Here is a 20,672-nt window from a genome sequence, read left to right on the forward strand (position 1 = left end):
ATATATATATATATATATATGTATGTGTATATATATATATATATGTGTGTGTATATATATATATATATATATATATATATATATATATATATATATATATATATATATATATATATATATATATGTAGATCTCTCGCTATAATGGTCCTTGTCTAAATTGCGATGGATCCAAAATTCCATTATTCCCCCCACCTCTATATATTAGCATCATTATTAAGATATTTTTCACATATATCACTCTGTTGTTTAATTGGCAAAATATTGAGATTCTTTTTAAAGTACGCCTTTATTCGCAAAAAGCTTATTTTTAGGACTTTTTTTCTGTGTGCTCGACTTAATTCTTATAAGTTTATTTTCAATTTTTTTTTTGTCTTAATTACAACTTTATCCGCAAAACGCTATCACGATAACCTCTGAATTGTAATACAAACTTTTTACGAATATCATAATGTTCATACTCTCCCCCATGATTACAGTTTTATTATCATCGTTCTAGGACAATTCTCGTATCGTGAAGACCTTTTTCTTGCACCATAATTTTCCTAATTCTTTGACTCCTCTCTCAACACTACTATTTTGTCGTGATTTGAATTTTTTGCAGCAATTGTGACATTATTATAATCTTAAATTCTGTGGCTTTTTTCACGATACCCAAAGGAGAACTGTACCTTTTTGTGGTATTTTCAAAATCGTAAATAAAGGCTAGCAATAGGTGGCTAACAACTTCCTTGATCTGCCTATTAAGCACTCTTAAGAACGCTAATACTTGGTTAATATGCAGGTCACGACATGTAAATGGAATATTGTTGGCAGTTTTTAGATTGTTTTTAGAGGGCTTCATAGGTGGAATAGATTACTCACATTAGCTACATTGTTAACCGTGTAGTACGGGTCGTATTTTACTATTTCGACTGCATAAAAAAGATCAAACATAAGTGATGTTTTATTATGTTTGTTGTGTCAGGCTTGTCCCTGACAGTTTGACTGTGTTTTAGTTTTTTCTCTGCGTTTGTCTTAGTTTTCTGACAGCGCTTTTATTTTGTCTTCATTTCCTGATTGTCTCCCTGAGTGCTGCTTCCCCTCAGCTGTGGCTGATTGGCACCTGGCCACACCTGGTGTCAATCAGCCAGCTGCTATTTAAACCTGCCTTCTCCTCCAGTCAGTGCTGGATTATTGTCATTCCTACTTGTCGATGCCAGTGTAGCTGTAAGCGGTAGCGGTAAGCTATTTATTGTAGATGTTTGTAGCTTGCTGTCTTTTTGTTCCTCGTCTTCCAGTTCCTGTTTTCCTGGCATCCTGTTTCCTGTTCCTAGTTCCTGGTTTGTGTTTTTTCCTTTATTTTATGAACATTAAATCATGTTTTCCCGCACAATACCTTCCACCTTCTCTGCATCTTGGGGTTCGTCACCTACAAACTCTGACATGTTGGCTCTCATGAAGTCTGCAGTGAGTAATAATCCGTGATGTTGTGGAAAAAAAGCGAACGTTGTGATGCATTTTTTAAATCGATGCGCCGCGGACGCTTAAAATGATCAAAATATGTAAAAATAAATGTTTTTAAAAATGTACCTACATAACATATTTACTTACATCATGTATATAACAACTTATTGTAGGTGTGCTTTATAGGCTCAATTGTAAGCAGACTTTTGATTGCATTTATTTAATATTTAGAATGCATAAAAAAATACACCCGTCGTCATTTCTTTCATACTGATGGTGAACGATAGGCACAATTCCCAAAAAAGTGCACTTCCTCTTTACAAACTGCATCTTTACATGAACGGAAATCAATAAATCTGAACATATTCAAAGTTAACATATTTTCCTGACTGTGAAACAGAGTCAAACAAAATCAAATTCCTCCCTAACTTCTCCATCTTAAGATCTTATATAGCTAATAATGTTAATGTAACTGAGAGTGTACATGTGGAACACAACAAGGGTCCATTACTATTAACTGTCATTTAGCAGGGAACACCCTACAACTCCCTCTGGGGGTCCCCACACCCCACTGTATATATTTATTTTAGTTTGCATTTTCTTTGGCCCACCCCTATAATGTTACTCATTTTCTCTCCCAACAGTAAATAAAGTTAAAGTACCACTGATAGTCACACACACTAGGTGTGGGGAAATTACCCTTTGCATTAGACCCGTCCCCTTGTTCCACCCCCTGGGAGGTGAGGGGAGCAGTGAGCAGCAGCGGTGGCCGCGCTCGGGAATCATTTTGGTGATTTAACCCCCAATTCCAACCCTTAGTGCTCAGTGCCAAGCAGGGAGGTAATGGGTCCCATTTTTATAGTCTTTGGTTTGAACTTACGGCCAACCGATCTCAGGGCGGCCACTCTAACCACAAGGCCACTGAATGAATATATATATATATATATATATATATATATATATATATATATATAAATAAAAACTGCATATATCTATATCTCCACAACAAAAAACAACGATGACTCTGTGTTGTTTGGGAACAGTTGATAATAATTATGTGCAGTAAAACTTTGAACTCAACTCACCTTAATGTGTGTTCTTAAAAGTGTGTTCCACGTCCTCCATGTCGAGAGTAGTTTTGATTTGGGCGTACAAGGTAAACAACTAAAAATGAATGTTTTGGACATTTTATTTAATTTTTATTTTTATTAAGGATCCCCATTAGCTGGTTGCCTCAACAACCCACTAGTCTTCCGGGGGTCCACAATTCAATACAATTACAAGTAAAAGCATATAATTATAACTACACAATACAGAAACAAATAAATAAGTAAAATAAAAGCATCAATAAGAAAACAAGAAAACAATTTACAGTCACAGAATAATAATTACCATATAAATATAACTACACAATATAAAACATTGTTTTGTCCAAACGCGTACATTTATAAGTACAAGTAGTGAATTTTTAATACTGGGTTTAACTAGCTTTTTTTTAATCTTATTTTGTATTTTTCCTTTGTATAATGTTTGGTAATGCATGTATTCTTTGTATTTTTTATTTGGTATGCTCCTATATGGACCCCAGGAAGACTAGCAGTCGCCTTGGCGTCAGCTAATGGGGATCCGTTCAATAAACAATAAACAATAGACGCATTGCGGGTTTCCTGGACCTAGTCTAAATTGCTAAAAGAATAATCTAAGGCAGTGGTCCCCAACCACCGGTCCGCGGCCCGGTACCGGTCCGTGGATCGATTGGTACCGGGCCGCACAAGAAATTAAAAAAACAACTTTTTTTTTTGGAAATGTTTTTTAAATTTTTTATTTTTTTATTAAATCAACATAATAAACACAAGATACACTTACAATTAGTGCACCAACCCAAAAAACCTTCCTCCCCCATTTACACTCATTCACACTCATTCACACAAAAGGGTTGTTTCTTTCTGTTATTAATATTTCTGGTTCCTACATTATATATCAATACAGTCAGCAGGGATACAGTCCGTAAGCACACATGATTGTATTTTTTTTATGTCCGTGGGACAAATTTCCAAGCGTTGACCGGTCCGCAGTTACAAAAAGGTTGGGGACCACTGATCTAAGGAAGAGAATCCCTCTGCCATCTTCTAGCAGGTTTCTTTCTTTTTTTAAATCGCCCGCTTAAATATTTCCCTTCTCTCTTCTCAGACTCCCTCGTTGTCATTTGGGATGTCTGTTGTGATTTCCCTTTTACAAAGGGACCCATGACCCGCCCTATCTTGCCTCTGATTGGCCTGTCCGTAATGTTTTGCCCTAATCTTAACAAATCGTGACTCATCATAGTAAACTGACCAATCATCATGGATTGTTTCTGTATCTTTTTGTCCTCTGCCCCTGGATTTGCAGTCCACTTCTCTCTTTCTTGTCTCTTTCTCTTCTCCCTGTCTCTTTTTTTGTAGTTTGTAGCTTTGTACCTAAGCTACGCACTACATGGGTCTAAAAATAGCTAAGCTACGGAAATCTCTACTCGTTTGAAAACAAATGTAGTTAAGCTAATAGCATGCTACTTGTAGCGAGCTACTGCCCAACACTGTCTGTACATCATTGTCTAAGTTACATTGGAGTGTCTCTTTAAGGCAGGGATGGCCATTACGTCGATCGTGGAGGGTGTGTCAGTATCGTCAGCCAGGCATGGGGACGGCATGACGCGGTTATGAGAGTCGCCGTGCCAGCAACCTTAGGGTCCCTGGTTTGATCCACAGCTTCTACCAACCGAGTCACGTCCGTTGTGTCCTTGAGCAAGACACTTCACCCTTGCTCCTGATGGGTCGTGGTTAGAGCCTCGCTCCCGCCATCAGTGTGTGAATGTGTGTGTGAATGGGTGAATGTGGAAATAGTGTCAAAGCGCTTTGAGTACCTTGAAGGTAGAAAAGCGCTACACAAGTATAACCCATTTACCATTCAAAAAATAGACCTAAAAATTAGCGCTCATCAGTCTTCATTCACTAAGACGTCACTTGATTGACATTCGCGGCACCCGGGGGTCTTGTGAAATGCCAATGGCTGCGGCGAGATCCTTATTAAGAAAAAATGACAGAGAGGCGGGCGAGAAAACACTTTTTATTTCAACAGACTCCCGCGCCTTACCTGCTGTCAAAACTCTGAAGACCGACTGCACAGTTCCTGTCTTCACAATAAAAGCCCTGCTTCATCCTGCCTGCGCTAACAAAATAAAAGTCTCAGGTCCCTTCTACACTAAGCTGGCTAAGGTTATCCAGGGTAAATCCCACCTAACCTTATCCTTGTCCACAGCCACACAATGGTCGTTTAACGTAAACTGACAGAGAGGGGTCAGCGGATGCTGAAGCGCATAGTGCAAAGAGGTCGCCGACTTTCTGCACAGTCAGTTGCTACAGAGCTCCAAACTTCATGTGACCTTCCAATAAGCCCACGTACAGTACAATGCTCCAGGATACCAAAACATTTTGGACAATTCCATGCTCCCAACCTTGTGGGAATAGTTTGGAGCGGGCCCCTTCCTCTTCGAACATGATTGTGCACCAGTGCACAAAGCAAGATTGATAAAGATGTGGATGACAGAGTCTGGTGTGGATGAACTTGACTGGCCTGCACAGAGTCCTGACCTGAACCCGATAGAACACCTTTGGGAGGAATTAGAACGGAGACTGAGAGCCAGGCCTTCTCGACCAACATCAGTGTGTGACTTCATCAATGCGCTTTTGGAAGAATAGTGGAAAATTCCTATAAACACACTGCGCAACCTTGTGGACAGCCTTCCCAGAAGAGTTGAAGCTGTAATAGCTGCAAAAGGTGGACCGACATCATATTGAACCCTATGGGTTAGGAATGGGATGGCACTTCAAGTTCATATGTGAGTCAAAGCAGGTGGCCAAATACTTTTGGCAATATAGTGTATATGTGTTAAACATGCTTGTGTTATTAAACACATTTAACTTGTTAACAAAAACATCTCTTTCATAAATAAATCAATATAAATGATATATATGAGTGAGGTAGATCCTTCCACTTGGTCAATTGAAAAGTAGCTCACCTGCAGAAAAAGTGTGGGCACCCCTACTTTAAGGCAATAAGCCATTTTCCAAATGTGAAAAAAACCATTACACGCCAAGTATCTTATAATACTACCATGTTGGAAGAATACAAAGCTCAACAGCTTTAGGATGCGTTATTATTTATTGTCAGCAAGGGTCTTACAAGAAGGGTCACTCCATACTTGTGGTGGTAAGCCAGTGTTTTTCAACCTTTTTATGAGCCAAGGCACATTTTTTGCATTGAATAAATGCGGAGGCACACCAGCAGCAGAAATCATGAAAAAACAAAAGTCAGTTGACCGTAAAGAGTCGTCACAATTGTTGGATATGACTTTAAACCATAACCAAGCATGCATCAATATAGCTCTTGTCTCAAAGTAGGTGTACTGTCACCACCTGTCACATCACGCCGTGACTTTTTTTTGCTGTTTTCCTCTGTGTAGTGTTTTAGTTCTTGTCTTGCGCTCCTATTTTGGTGGCTTTTTCATGTCTTCCTTTGAGCGATATGTCCCGCATCGACTTTGTTTTAGCAATCAATAATATTTCAGTTGTTTTTATCCTTCTCTGCGGGGACCTTGTTGATTGTCATGTCATGTTCGGATGTACATTGTGGACGCCGTCTTTGCTCCACAGTAAGTCTTTGCTGTCGTCCAGCATTCTGTTTTTGTTTACTTTGTAGCCAGTTCAGTTTTAATTTCGTTCTGCATAGCCTTCCCTAAACTTCAATGCATTTTCTTAGGAGCACTCACCTTTTGTTTATTTTTGGTTTAAGCATTAGACACCTGTTTTTCCTGCATGCTGCCTCCCGCTGTTTCTGACATCTACAAAGCAATTAGCCACCGGCTGCCACCTACTGATATGGAAGAGTATTACACGGTTACTCTGCCGAGCTCTAGACAGCACCGACACTCAACAACAACACATCATTTGCAGACTATAATAACTGGTTTGCAAATAATATTTTCAACCCAAATAGGTGAAATTAGATAATCTCCCACGGCACACCAGACTGTATCTCACTGCACACTAGTGTGGTTGAAAAACACTGTGGTAAGTGACTATAGTAGCCGCAGCTGCTCCTGGGGTCGACTGATGGTTTTATGGGTGCCACCCCTGCAAAACTAGGTGCTGCCCCCGTGCCACCTCTGGGAAAATAAAAAAAGTCTGGCTTAGGCTAATAGACTCACATTTGGACTAGCACAGGAACCGGAACCTTTTATTCAATCCGCTCAAAGTCTAAAGTGGGTGCGTACCTGTGGCGGTGTTTACCTTCGCCTCCTCCTCGGCTGCAGGAGAAACCCGTCTATCGTCTTTCACACGGCCTCCCTTCCCCCCCCTTAGCACGTCCCACCGCCTGCCCCCGCTTCTCCTGCTCCGGTCCAATCAGGTAATGTTCACCTGAGAAGATTTGCATGCACCTAGCGCTTGCTGATTGGCCAGGTGAAGGCAGCCTACCCATTGGTTGTCTCTACCAATGGCGACGAGGCTGTGTGTGACTCATAGGGAGAGGACTGCTTTAGCTTCACCACACTTCTTCTCCTTTTTATGCCGCTTACACTCAACCCTGGTTGGGTTTTTTTTTTTGTTATTGTTGTTGTCTCTCGCCTCGTTTTACACTGTGAGAGGGTGCACACCTTGGATTATTATTCCTATTTTTTGTTTGTTTCTCCTCTTTTTCTCATTGGTTATTTGACTTTACACCATGGATCCCGTCACCTGCATCCTGTTTGTTTGAGGTTAGTCACAAACCGTCTTTAGCCTGTTTTAACGCACGAAAACGTATTTTCTTTCAATGTTTGTATGTCAAAAAATGCAAAAAAAAAAAATGTATGCATGAACTCCATGACCTTTCCTCCATTTCTAGCTTTAGTATTTTAATTTTTAAGTCAAAACAATGCGATTTTTGCAGCTACTTCTCGTTGCCTTATATGGCGTGTTGAAACAAGGGCGGGAGCTGACAGTTTTGCAAAGGCCCTCTAACCGACCAAGCCCACATCATGTGTTTTTTTTTCTTCCTCTCATGGCGTGGTAATCACGTATATCACAGCACAGTATCACGCCACTCCCGCCACATATGTCATTTTCTAGAGTCACGTCGCCGCTGCCGGGGTTTTGTTGTGTTTGCTGCCTTTTGCAGAAAGTCAATGGTGCGTGATGGCTGCAAAATCATCACGCAGCAGAATGTTGTTCATCTTGTAGCCCTAAAAAAAAAAAGGACCAGAGGATCTTGATTTGGCTTAACTGGGAGGTTTAACCACAGTATCTTGTTCCTCTGGTGTGTGTGCACCATGTTACAACCCCACCCCCACACCTCCGCCCCCAAACTTTTTCTTGTTCTTGTAACAGCTTTTTCTTTGAGTTTAAAGTGCATGATTCCGCTTTCTGACAGATCGTCACAATTGGCTTCTGCTTTAACACATTTTGCTCAAATTTCCCCTTAGTTTAAACCAGGGGTGTCCAAACATTTTGACTTCGCATTGGGCTAAAAAAATGTGGTTGAGGGCCGAAAGCATGTAAAGTAACATATATATATATATATATATATATATATATATATATATATATATATATATATATTAGGGCTGCAACTAACGATTAATTTAATAATCGATTAATCTGTCGATTAATACTTCGATTAATTGATTAATAATCGGATAAAAGAGACAAACTACATTTCTATCCTTTCCAGTATTTTATTGGGAAAAAAACCCAGCATACTGGCATCATACTCATTTTGATTATTGTTTCTCAGCTGTTTGTACTTGTTGCAGTTTATAAATAAAGGTTTATATATATACAAAAAAAAATGCTTCTGCGCATAGCATAGATCCAATGAATCGATGACTAAATTAATTAACTATTTTTATAATCGATTAGTTATTGCAGCCCTAATATATATATACATATATATATATATATATATATATATATATATATATATATATATATATATATATATATATATATATATATATATGTATGTACTGTATGTATTTATGCATGTATACATACACACACACACACAAACACACACATTATATTAATTGTAATATAATTGGATATTAAGAGTATGCAAAAGTTTGACTTCTACCTTGTTTACTTCCGTGACAACCTTCTTAAAGTTTTGTAATCAATCAGAATTATCAAGCATCTAAAATGCACCAAACATGGATAAGTATGGAGAGTCTTAAGCATTTTGCCATCACGCATTGTAATCATTTTTTTTATGGTGATTGGACGTTTTTTTTTATAATATCCACAAAGTTCAGTGACCATGTCTGTTTACATTTTTTTGTTGGTTGGATTTTTTAGAATTTTTTTTTTTGGCACCATGACTAGGGAAGGTTGTTTGCATTTGGTCATATAAATGGATGCTGCACATTCCAAGTATAAAAGGTGTTTGACCAGGAAAAACTAATGTTGTCCACTAGATTGTGTCAAAATAGCAGCATTTAAAATGTTATACTGTTGAAATTAATGCAATCTCCCTGCGAGCAAGATTCCTTATTAAACTCATGAAGTCTCGCGGGCCAATTTGAAGACGCCGGCGGTCCGCATTTGGCCCGCGGGCCGTACTTTGGAGAGCCCTGGTTTAAACTGTATTTTTGTGTTGTTGTTCAAGCTGATAATATGATAATAAAACAAACAACACTTTATTATAATATTTTTTTTTTAAAACGATTAAGAGTATAATAATTATATAATTTATAATTATAAAAAAATATCTGAAGATTCTGCAAAAATCTTTAAAAAATAAATATCAGTTTATATCATGTGAAAAATTTTGCTAAAATGTTGCATTCATTTTTTTTTTTTAAACTGAAATTAAAATAGTATTAACATTACCTGCAACTACCTTCTGACTTTTGTTTGTAGTACTTCTATTTTGTTTGAAATCATCTTGACAGAGACTCTTTTCATTTACAGTTTATTACTTTTAAATAAAATAAGATAAAATACAAATTATCTAAAAAAAATACTGATACCATTAAGATTAGTATAATCAATTACCGGTATTAGTTAGAAATAAACATTCAAAACTAAACTGACTGTATAGAAATTGCACAAACGAGTTTAAACATTCAAAAGAAAACTGTATGATGGAGTATAAATAGCATAATCATTTTTAATAAACACAAATTATGTCCCTTTTTTTTAATTCAGTAGAAATCTAAACAAAGTAAAATAAATAAGTCAACTCAAAAAACGGATTTCATGTCATGTGGAATATTTTTGCAAAAATCTACACAGAGATTCTGCTAAAAACCAAGCATAAGCTTTGAAAAAAAATAGTATAATCATTATGTAATTTATAATTTGAAAAAAATATGTATGTCCAATTTTCTTGAAGGTTCTGCAAAAATCTTGAAAAAATAAATATCAGTTTATATCATGTAAAACATTTTGCTAAACTGTTGCATTCATTTTTTTTAAACTTTGAATTGTTGGAAATCATCTTGATAAAGACTCTTTATTTACGGTATAATACTTTTAAATACAATACAATTAAATACAATTGGACTAAAAATATACTAATAATACCACTGAGATTAGTATAATCAAATATTAGCTAAAATAAACATTCAAACATTTATTGCACAAACTAGTTCAAACATTCAAAAGACAACAGTGTGATGATGGATAATTAGCAAAACAATTCTAAATAAATCCAAATCATGTCCCATTTTGATTGAAAATTCAGTAAAAATCTAAACATAAAGTAAAATAAATCAATCAACTCAAAAAAGGTGTTTCATGTTATCTGCAATATTTTTTGCAAAAATTTACAGAGATTTTGAGAAATTCCAAGCATCAGCTTTAAAAAAAAATGTAATTCACATTAGTATAATAACATTTAAATAGTATCAGATATAAAACATTTAAAACTATTTAAAATATACATATATAGAAATATATATACAACATAAAAAAAGTATTGCATAAACATTAAAGTTAAAATAATATAGTGAAGTAAACATTTTACAAATACATTTTATTTTGAAAATCCTGCAGAAAGAGCACTTTGTATATTACAGTATAACTATGATCATTCATAATAATCAAATACAAAAAAAATCTGTTAACAAGTAGGCTTTGTGTAATACAACATAGTTATCAAAATAATTCATAAAAATTAAACAAAAAAATACTGTCTAATTTGTGGAGGACTTTTCTGTACAAAATGTTTAAGCAGAAGCCAACTCTTAGCAGTCATTTCAATTAGACCACTTTTGACTTCTCAGGCAGGTCAGCCTCGATGAAGCAGGCGAGTTTTGGCAAAAACAAAACAAAACACGCCCACGGTTTGGGATGTTCTCATTCGCTTGGCACTGGGGATTAATTATGTTCGTGTAAGGTAATGCAATGACATCGTTTTGGACCGGAGGCCCATCACAGACTCAAGAAATTCTCCTTTTTTTTTAGGGTATGACTATTTAGCTAAGCTTGGGAGTGTAGGAAATAGTTTCTCTCTGTATTTGGTTGGGACAGGTTTGCATTGGAGAGCCCCTTCTCATCTGCTTTGCAATGGAAATGTGGACCAGCTCTTACTTTCATTATGGAGGCTGGTCAGCAGTAGTGGTTGTAGTTAAAGCAGGAGTAGTACTAGTGGTAGTCGTGATGGTGTTTTTGAGTACAAAGTTAAGCATGTTCTAGCCTGTCATTCCATGTTGAGGTGCAAGGTTGCCAAGAGCTCACAGAAGAATAGGAGGCGGAGTGTAGAGTATAAGCACATTATGCTGGGATATGTAGAGTGGCCTCATGTTTTGTGATGCAATTAGCGTACATGCAGTAACAAAAAGTATATATTCACACACGTTTAAGGCTTTGAATGCAAGTTACACTTGAAAGCAAGAGGTGTCAAAGTCATTTTAGCTCAGAGGCTGCATGGAGGAACATCTGGCATGATAACTTAAAAGTAAAGACAACTTCAGATTGTTTTCTTTGTCTTACTTTGGCCAAAAATAGAACAAGCACATTCTGAAAATGTACATATTACCGTATTATTCGGAGTATAAGTCGCACTGGCCGAAAATGCATAATAAAGAAGGAAAAAAACATATATAAGTTGCATTTTTTGGGGAAATGTATTTGATAAAAGCCAACACCAAGAAAAGGCTTTTGAAAGGCAATTTAAAATAAATAAAGAATAGTGAACAACAGGCTGAATAAGTGTACGTTATATGAGGCATAAATAACCAACTGAGAACGTGCCTGGTATGTTAACGTAACATATTATGGTAAGAGTCATTCAAATAACTATAACATATAGAACATACTATACGTTTACCAAACAATCTGTCACTCCTAATTGCTAAATCCCATTAAATCTTATACGTCTAGTCTCTTACGTGAATGAGCTAAATAATATTATTTGATATTTTACGGTAATGTGTTAATCATTTCACACATAAGTCACTCATGAGTATAAGTCGCACCCCTGGCCAAACTATGAAAAAAACTGCGACTTAAAGTCCGAAAAATACGATACAAATAATCCTATAGGCAAAACACTTCTGAGGATAAAACTGGTGCAGTTTCAAAAACACCATGACGAACACAGTGAACTTAGACTTTGTCTCAGTGTTTCTACAAAGCCATTAAAAACTTTAAGCACTTCCTGTTTAGCATGTTGGCAGTTCACCATTAAAGACGTGTTTGGAAAAGCAATCGAGGGTTTCCTCAAAACCGCCGCTTTGGTGAAATCCACACAGTTATAATACAATCAAAACAATTATCAAAATGACACCATATCTGATGTCAACATAGTAGATTTTAGCATAAAATAAAATGGAACAAACACAACAAATGTAGAAACATAAATTTTTACAATGGAGTTCAGGATGCACATCGTGCATTCAAACAATTGCAAGCGCTGCATGGAACTCTAACTAAAAAGTGGATGGTCAAGTTGACTTAAGTCTTTGCATCTTACCATTTCGTTATTTTATCCGTTGAGTGGATAATTTACAATTAAAGAAGGTATTGTGCGTCGATACTAGCGCCATCTGCTGCCAGCCACAACAGGAGCAGCTGATTGCTTGCTTAGCGGCAGCCAATCCAGAGGGCGCTTAAAATTAGCTGACATGTTATCTTTAAACACTGTCATGTGTGACGTGGGTTACACTTGAATTGCTATTGCGACATCCAGTGGACACATTTAGAACAGCAGTTTATTTCATTAAAACAATGCAGCTTATTTTTATATTTAGCAAACTGATCTTGTGGGCTGCTGTTCGCGGGCCCGATGCGGCCCACGGTCCGTGCGTTTGAAACCCCTGCTCTAAAGCTTCATAACAGGAAGAAGCTAGCTACGCAAAACCTGAAATAAATAAATAAATTTAAAAACAAATAGTATAATAAATGAAAAAAATAGTGTACCTTTTTTATGAAATCATGCAAATATTTTTAAACAATTTTTTAATCCAAAACAAGAAATAAAATTGAAACAACGCGCTTAATGACTCTTTTTGAGGGGGGATTCTGCAGAACTCTAAAACTTTTAAAATGATTTAAGTGTCATCGTAAATTATAGTTATTACAATGCAAACAGGATAAAAATAAATACAATTAATTTGAAAAAAAGCATAATAAATGAAGTTGTGAAAAAATATTACATAAATATAAGAAAAACGTACCAAAATATCATTAGACTCAAGCTAATGAATAATATAAAATTAGAATATTACGTTTTTTTCCTCTTAACAAATTTGATTAAAATACTTATAATTAGTAGAATAAGTACCTTTACTGTCCCATTTATTAGGAAAACATAGTAAAAATATCCAAAACCTAAAACAACAAGGAAAAATAATCAGCATAATTATTATATAAAAACAAAAACAATTCAGCTAAAACCCATAAATTCAGTGTTTGTGCCTCTCCAGGATGTTGCGTTTGGCTGGTAAAGGAGCTCCTTTGCATATTATTTCCATGTCTCCATTTCACTAAACACTTTTTTCACTTTTACCTCTGTCGACAGTAAAACATCTATTTTTTGTGGGGAGGGTTTGAGTGCAACAACCGCGCTATAGCGCTTACTGGCGTGGTGTCACTGAGCAAGGCCCTTTTTTAGGCTACAGTGATGCGTTCAAGGACACACGTGCAGATCAAATTCTCCACTGCGGTTATGCTCGCAAGGCTTGATAAATATTACACATTTATGTATTGAGTAACGTCCTGCTAATGCTGAGACGAGCAGCCTGAACGCACCAAGCTCTCTGTTTACACTCATTCCACCATTTCTCCCCCCCCCCTCAATAACACTCTTCAGACTTTTTAGTCACAGAGGATGTGACGTAATTCCGGCCCAGATTGAACCGAAACGGTGAAGTTTATCAGAGATGTTTAATTCCGTCTAGGTGAAGTAAAAAGATGGTGTTTAGTTGTCAGGCAAAAGCTGCGTGAGTCTGACTAATGACAGCCACCTGACCCTAAAATGTTGAAAAACAACAACAAGAAAGTGATAGAGTGGGGGGAAAGAGAGATGATATGTGGAAAATCAGGTCACACCCCTCTGAAAACACACGGTTACATAAGATAGCATCTTGGTCAGAGTATGTGGTAGTCAAGTTAACTTCATACTTACTGCAGCTTTATCAGAATCGCCTTAATAGTTAGCCTCATTCATCAAAATCCTAATTCTCAGTTAGGATAAATGCTTTTCAGAACATCGCTTGCATGTTGCAAGCCTGGTGTCGTATGTAGTACTAGTACGTTTAAATAAACAGTATTTATCAACAAAATGATTCCCGAGTGCGGCCACTGCTGCTGCTCACTGCTCCCCTCACCTCCCAGGGGGTGGAACAAGGGGATGGGTCAAATGCAGAGGATCATTTCATCACACCTGGTATGTGTGTGACTATCAGTGGTACTTTAACTTGAACTGAAATCAGTGCCATTCATACTAATTTTTATTAGTATTAATTGTCAAATTTCCTCATAGTATGACGTCACAGTTGTCAACATTTGAATTGGAAAATAAGGGAAACTTCAGAAAATATGAGAAACTCTGCTTTTTTTTTTTACCGGAATTTACCACATCAGCCAATGTACAAATACAGTGCATCCGGAAAGTATTCAGAGTATTCACTTTTCCCACATTTTGTTATTTTACAGCTTTATTCCAAAATGAAATACATTCAGTTTTGTCCTCAAAATTCTACACACAATACCCATGATGACAATGTGAAATAATTATTTTATTTATTTTTTTAATATTTGCAAATTTATTAAAAATAAAAAAACACATTTACATAAGTATTCAACACACTTGCTCAATACTTTGTTAATGCACCTTTGGCAGACATTGCAGCCTGAGGTCTTTTTGAATACTACAGCCTTGGAGCTGTGATTGCTGCCAAAGGTGCATTAACAAAGTATTGAGCAAAGACTGTGAATACTTGTGTGATTTATTTATTTATTTTTTTTATTTCAAAATTTCAAACAAAACTTTTCATGTTATCTTTATGGGGGATTGTCTGTAGAATTTTATGGGGAAACGTGAACTTATTCCATTTTGGAAAAAGGCTGTAACATAACAAAATTTGGAAAAAGTAAAGCGCTGTGAATATTTTAGGGATGCACTGTACTTAATTAAAGTTGAGTGCATTGCTAACCAAAACAACAGCCTTCCCCTCTACCCAGTTTTTTTTACTACAGTATCTACAATATTTTTATGAGGGAAAAATAATAAATATTTAACATTGGTATAAGTATATATTTTTAGATGATTAAATTTAACTTAGCGTTTACAAGTATTATTGCTATTTTTTTTAATCTAATTATAATTTTTTTTTATATGAGCAGGATTATTATTTAATGTGTGCTAACATATATTATTTTGATTGATTATTTAGATTTTACCATTGGTATAAGTATATATTTTTAGATGATTAAATTTAACTTAGCTTTTACAAGTAATATTGCTATTTTTTTAATCTAATTATACATTTTTTTATATGAGCAGGATTATTATTTAATGTGTGCTAACATATATTATTTTGATTGATTATTTAGATTTTACCAAAAAAAAAAAGGGGCGACAAAAATTATAAATATGTATATTCAATAGTATGCGTTATTATTTTTTTTATTACATTTTAAAATTGTATTGAGATTTTTAGTCATAATGTTTTATATATTCTTTGCTTAGCAGTATTTGAAATAACAAGCAATATGTATCAATTGTGTGGAAATTCTGAATGAACAGTATATCTAAGATAGTGTTGTCACGAAACCAATATTTTGGTACCGGTACCAAAATGTATTTCGATACTTTTCTAAATAAAGGGGACCACAAAAAAATTGCATTATTGGCTTTATTTGAACAAAAAATCTTAGGGTACATTAAAGATATGTTTCTTATTGCATGTTTGTCCTTAAATAAAATAGTGAACATACAAGACAACTTGTCTTTTAGTAGTAAGTAAGCAAACAAAAGCTCCTAATTTTGCTGCTGACAAATGCAGTAACATATTGTGTCATTTATCATTCTATTATTTTGTCAACATTATTAAGGACAAGTGGTAGACAATGTATTATTAATCTACTTGTTCATTTACTGTTAATATCTGCTTACTTTCTCTTTTAACATGTTCAATCTACACTTTTTTCACATGTTCTATGTACACTTTTTGAGAGGTGGTATAGTACCGAATATGATTCATTAGTGTCGCGGTACTATACTAATGCCGGTATACCGTACAACCCGAATCTAAGATTATTTGTATTGTTTTCAGACTTTTTTTATTTATTTTTTATTTTGATAAATGATAGCAGTGAAGCAACACTGCTCTTACCCATTAATAGTAATAAAATTTGTTTAAAATAAAGGCCATGCCACTCCTCTATGTGAGGAAATACAGCAATAATGATAATAGGATATGCTTTTTTTGTACATATTTATCCAGAGGTTTATGAAACTCCAACATACCTTTATCGAACATAGCATTAAAAAAGTGGTGCGGACAGATAGACAGACTTTACTGGAAGCTCCTAAAAAAACTGCTTGCTCGTAATTCCGTGCTGTTCCCACAAATCCTTACTCAACAATGTTCTATTTTAAAAAAAAACATGCAGAGTGCAACGTTGTCTTGTCTCCAGCCTACGTGAGGTAACATGTCTCCAAACATAGACTGGAAGATTGATTCCTGTGAAAAAAGTTCACCTAAGTGCTTAACGCCTTCATACAAAGCAAATATACCACTTTTTTTCCCCAGTCTACCTGCACAAATACCACTTTATAATGATTTAAATATGTTAATTGACATGACCAACATTGACGTTACTAAACGTACCTGCAAATACGCGGCGCCGTCTCACCTCACACCTCCGAATACCACACATTCTCCACCTGTGGGAAACTTTTGATGTGTTTTTCAGAGTAAAAAGTGCATTCATTTTGCCAGTAGTGGATACCACTGTGAAATTTAAGGGCATAAACAGACTGTTTTAGTTTAGCTATAAATGCAGTTAGTCCAAATATATCCATAAAAAGTTATAGTTAACTACCTAAAGTTAAAGGAGTAAAGTAGCAACTTACAGAAAACTAGATGAGGCAATTCCTGAAGTAATTGCGTGTGAATGCTCCAATGCTGGAGTTGAACTGAAATCCTGGAATTTTTTTTAGAATTGTTGAAGTAGATCACACAATTCCTGAACAGGGTGAATATTTAGAAGTTGGAACGGTTTGAATGGGATAAAAAATGTGGGAGTTGTGGAACTTTGAATAATGTTCCATTCATTTCAATGGGAATTTTCGGAAAAAAAAGCGGGAATTTTTTTTGAAAATGGTAAACAACTTGAATGAGTTGAAATGGTTGGTGTTGGAATTTTTCAAATCGGTCGAGAAATGTTGAAGTAGTGAAATGGTATTCTGGAATTTCGGGAAAACCGGGAGTTTTTCCAGTCCAAAAATACCACTTAGTTGTTTGTCCTAATTAAGAGGAATGTTTTGACGGTGAAACGGTTGAAGTGGGTTGAAAAATGCGGGAGGAGTAGTCGCCAGAAAAAAGGGTGGAAATAGGGCTTTGGAAAACCAGGAATTCTGGAAAATCCAGGAATTTTTTTTAACATGGAAAATGGATAGTTTAAATTTCCAGAATGGTGGAATGTGTTGAAGGTGGAATGGTTTGAATAGGTTGAAAAATGTGGAAATGGTGGAAGTTTGAAAAATTGCCAATTCATTTTGAATGGGAAAAATGTCCCGGAAAACCTGGAATTCTGGGAAATCTGGGAATATGGGGAATTTGTCAAGGGAAAGCCTGTGATTCCTGAATAATCTGAACAGTTTGAAGTTGGAACTGTTTGAATTGGATGAAAACTGTGGAAGGTAGAGCGTGCCGAAATCTGGAGAAGAAGAAGAAGAAGTTAAATAATAGATTCATTTTGGTGTAGAAAACCATATGTGTGATTGCTTCAGAGCATTCACACAATTACACGACGACTATACAAAAGTGCTGACTATTTTAAATATGCTAAAACTTAGTGCTTGAAAAGTGTATAAACATTAATGCTAGCCCACGGAAGCTAACTGTAAAAGCTACAGGTAATGAGCCGCCAAATCTTTGTTTTGTTGGATAGTAAAGCAGCAGCAAACTCATATTATCTAAAATAGCTGGCTTTTGAAAAGTGGTGACTGTTATTATTTTTATTATTATTATTATTATTATTATTATGTATTGTTAAACCAAGCACTGCTAAATTGCTTTTTTTTGTACATTATTACAAAAAGAGTTTGCTAGCGTACAAGTTAAAGTTGTGGGAATGGTTTCTTGGAACAGTTGTAGTTGTAGTAGGGAAACTCATAATAACTATGTCTACTATGTCAGAATATTTACTAAAAATATATCATTTTTAGTAGTGCTGAGTATTAGTAGCATGCTGCTATATATAGTAAATGTTTTTTGTTTTTTTTGGCAGCGCCAGTTGTGGTAAACCAGGGGTGTCAAACTCATTGTAGATGGGGGGCCACATGGAGAAAAATCTACTCCCAAGGGGGCCGGACTGGTAAAATTACAACACGATAATTTAAAAATAAAGACAACTTCAGATTGTTTTCTTTGTTTAAAAATAGAACAAGCACATTCTGAAAATGTACAATTCATAATGTTGTTGTTTTTTTTTTTTACACTTACATGTTGCGGTTAATAGTATTCTATCTTAATTTGTCGTTATTTATACTTTCTGAATAAATTACGTGATCATTTTCATCAGTCAACTCATTGCAGTTAATCTACCAAAATAAAAAATAAAATAAAATTACAGGATGTTATTTATGTAGTTTGCTCATTTCCTGGACTGGTGCACTAACATCATGTGGTTTATTACATTTTTTGTACATATGTAGCATCATCTACAAAGATACAAAGAATTGCTATTGGGACATCTAGTGGACACATTTAGAACAGCGGTTTCTTTAATTAAAACATTTTGGCTCGTCGTTGTGGAAAACTAATAACACCTAAAATATCTAAATGTTACATCAAAAGTGGTAAATAGTGAATTTAGTGCTGCTGAACTGTTTTTTAATAGTGCTATAACTCAAACTCAAATGTTTGTTAGCTTCCTAGCTCACTCAACTCTACGTGACTTTCTGTGTGACTTGGGAACTTCTTAATACGCCGTTTATTTTTTTTGTTAGCGAAAATCAAAGCTATGTGAGTGGTTTCTGGGAGTACTAGTAATTGTGGCAATTGAATGATGATCTAAATAGCCTAAATAGCTTTCTAAAAGAGCTGGTGATTGTTAGTATACTGTTAAACCTGGCACTGCTAAACTGCGTTTCATTGCTATATAAATAAACATTGATTGATTGTTGCATAATGCTAACGTGCTTGTTAGCTTGCTAAAGCTGAAGTTGACGAAATGTAAACGGTTTCTGGGAGCAGTTGTGGCCAGGAAACGTACAAAAAAAAAGACAAGTGGGATAGCATAAAAGTTAGTGGTATTACGGTATTAGCTGCTAAACATAGAGCCATGAATTGATTAAGGTGGACCCCGACTTAAACAAGTTGAAAAACTTATTCGGGTGTTACCATTTAGTGGTCAATTGTACGGAATATGTACTGTACTGTGCAATCTACTAATAAAAGTTTCAATCAATCAATCAAAGCTGCGGGAAACGTCTGTTTCCTTCTCCTGTTAGCTTAATCAAAATTAAAGCTATGTGACGGATTTGTGGGAGGAAAAGTAATCATAATAAAGGAATAATGTCTAAAAAAGTATTTTAAAAGTGCTGAATATGGATAATGTGCTGTTTAAAAAAATAGATTTTTATTATTCAGTAGGGCTGCAACTAACAACTAATTTGATATTATTACTTCGATTAATCGATTATTAATCGGGTTAAAAGAGACAAACTACATTTCTATCCTTTCCAGTATGTTATTGAAAAAAAAAACAGCATACTGGCATAGATCCAACGAATCGATGACTAAATTAATCGCCAACTATTTTTTATAATCGATTTAAATCGATTTAATCGATTAGTTGTTGCAGCCCTAGCTTCAAGGCATTGGCACATATGTTAATTATTATGATTTTGTTGCTAAACCTCGAGCTAATATAAATGTATTTTTTGCAACATAAGTTCTGTTCTATGCTTTGGGTCGACGTGAGCACACAAACTAAGTTGTTAGCTTGCTTAATCGAAGCCCGCCTGCTTTGTCCTTCGTTTTACCAGTGAGCCCCTCGCCCCGTGTTGGTTGCCAAGCAACCGCCCCTCCTTGTTTACCTTTTGTGTGTATAGCATTGGGATTCTCGTTAGAAGAACTTCCAGCCCACCTCTAGTGCCGGGAAGGGCACCTGTCCGTTTACACAAGCTGTTAATGAAGTCATAACACCGAGTCAGCGCCACGTCTTTAAATCAAAAGTGATTATTATGATCTGTTAAAGATTAACGTGGTGGCCATGTAAGGTTACGCAAGCAGTTTATTGTCCGTCCTGGTCACATGACTGCCACAGGAGAGTCTTCTTCATAAAACCTTTCGCAAATATTCACCGGTGCCGCATAGATTCAAATAGAGTGATCAAGCCGCGACCGTTTTAATGAAGTCAAGATGATGCTTGCTGAGGTAATAAAGTTACCAGGCATGACTCGCGTACTTGAGCGTCAAGTATGTGCTTGACAAAGTGATGACGCTGCACTTTGTATGGGGCCTCCGGTTTACAGGC

At 35.7% G+C, this 20,672-nt stretch overlaps 1 protein-coding gene across 4 annotated transcripts in view; it reads left to right on the forward strand.

The window, feature by feature from the left end:
* The window catches only part of elf1 (E74-like ETS transcription factor 1), a 133,678-nt gene that overhangs the window by 37,851 nt on the left and 75,155 nt on the right, over positions 1-20,672 (forward strand). The window contains exon 1 of one of the 4 annotated variants that reach the window (XM_061976688.2): positions 6,321-7,234. The exons of the other annotated variants lie outside the window; for them this stretch is intronic. The gene's annotated coding sequence lies outside the window, so the exon portion shown is untranslated. Of the gene's footprint in view, positions 1-6,320; positions 7,235-20,672 lie in introns of those variants that run through there. 4 annotated transcript variants of the gene reach the window in all.

Source organism: Nerophis lumbriciformis, linkage group LG16, assembly GCF_033978685.3.
Source record: "Nerophis lumbriciformis linkage group LG16, RoL_Nlum_v2.1, whole genome shotgun sequence".
In the NCBI taxonomy this organism is placed as follows: Eukaryota; Metazoa; Chordata; class Actinopteri; order Syngnathiformes; family Syngnathidae; genus Nerophis; species Nerophis lumbriciformis.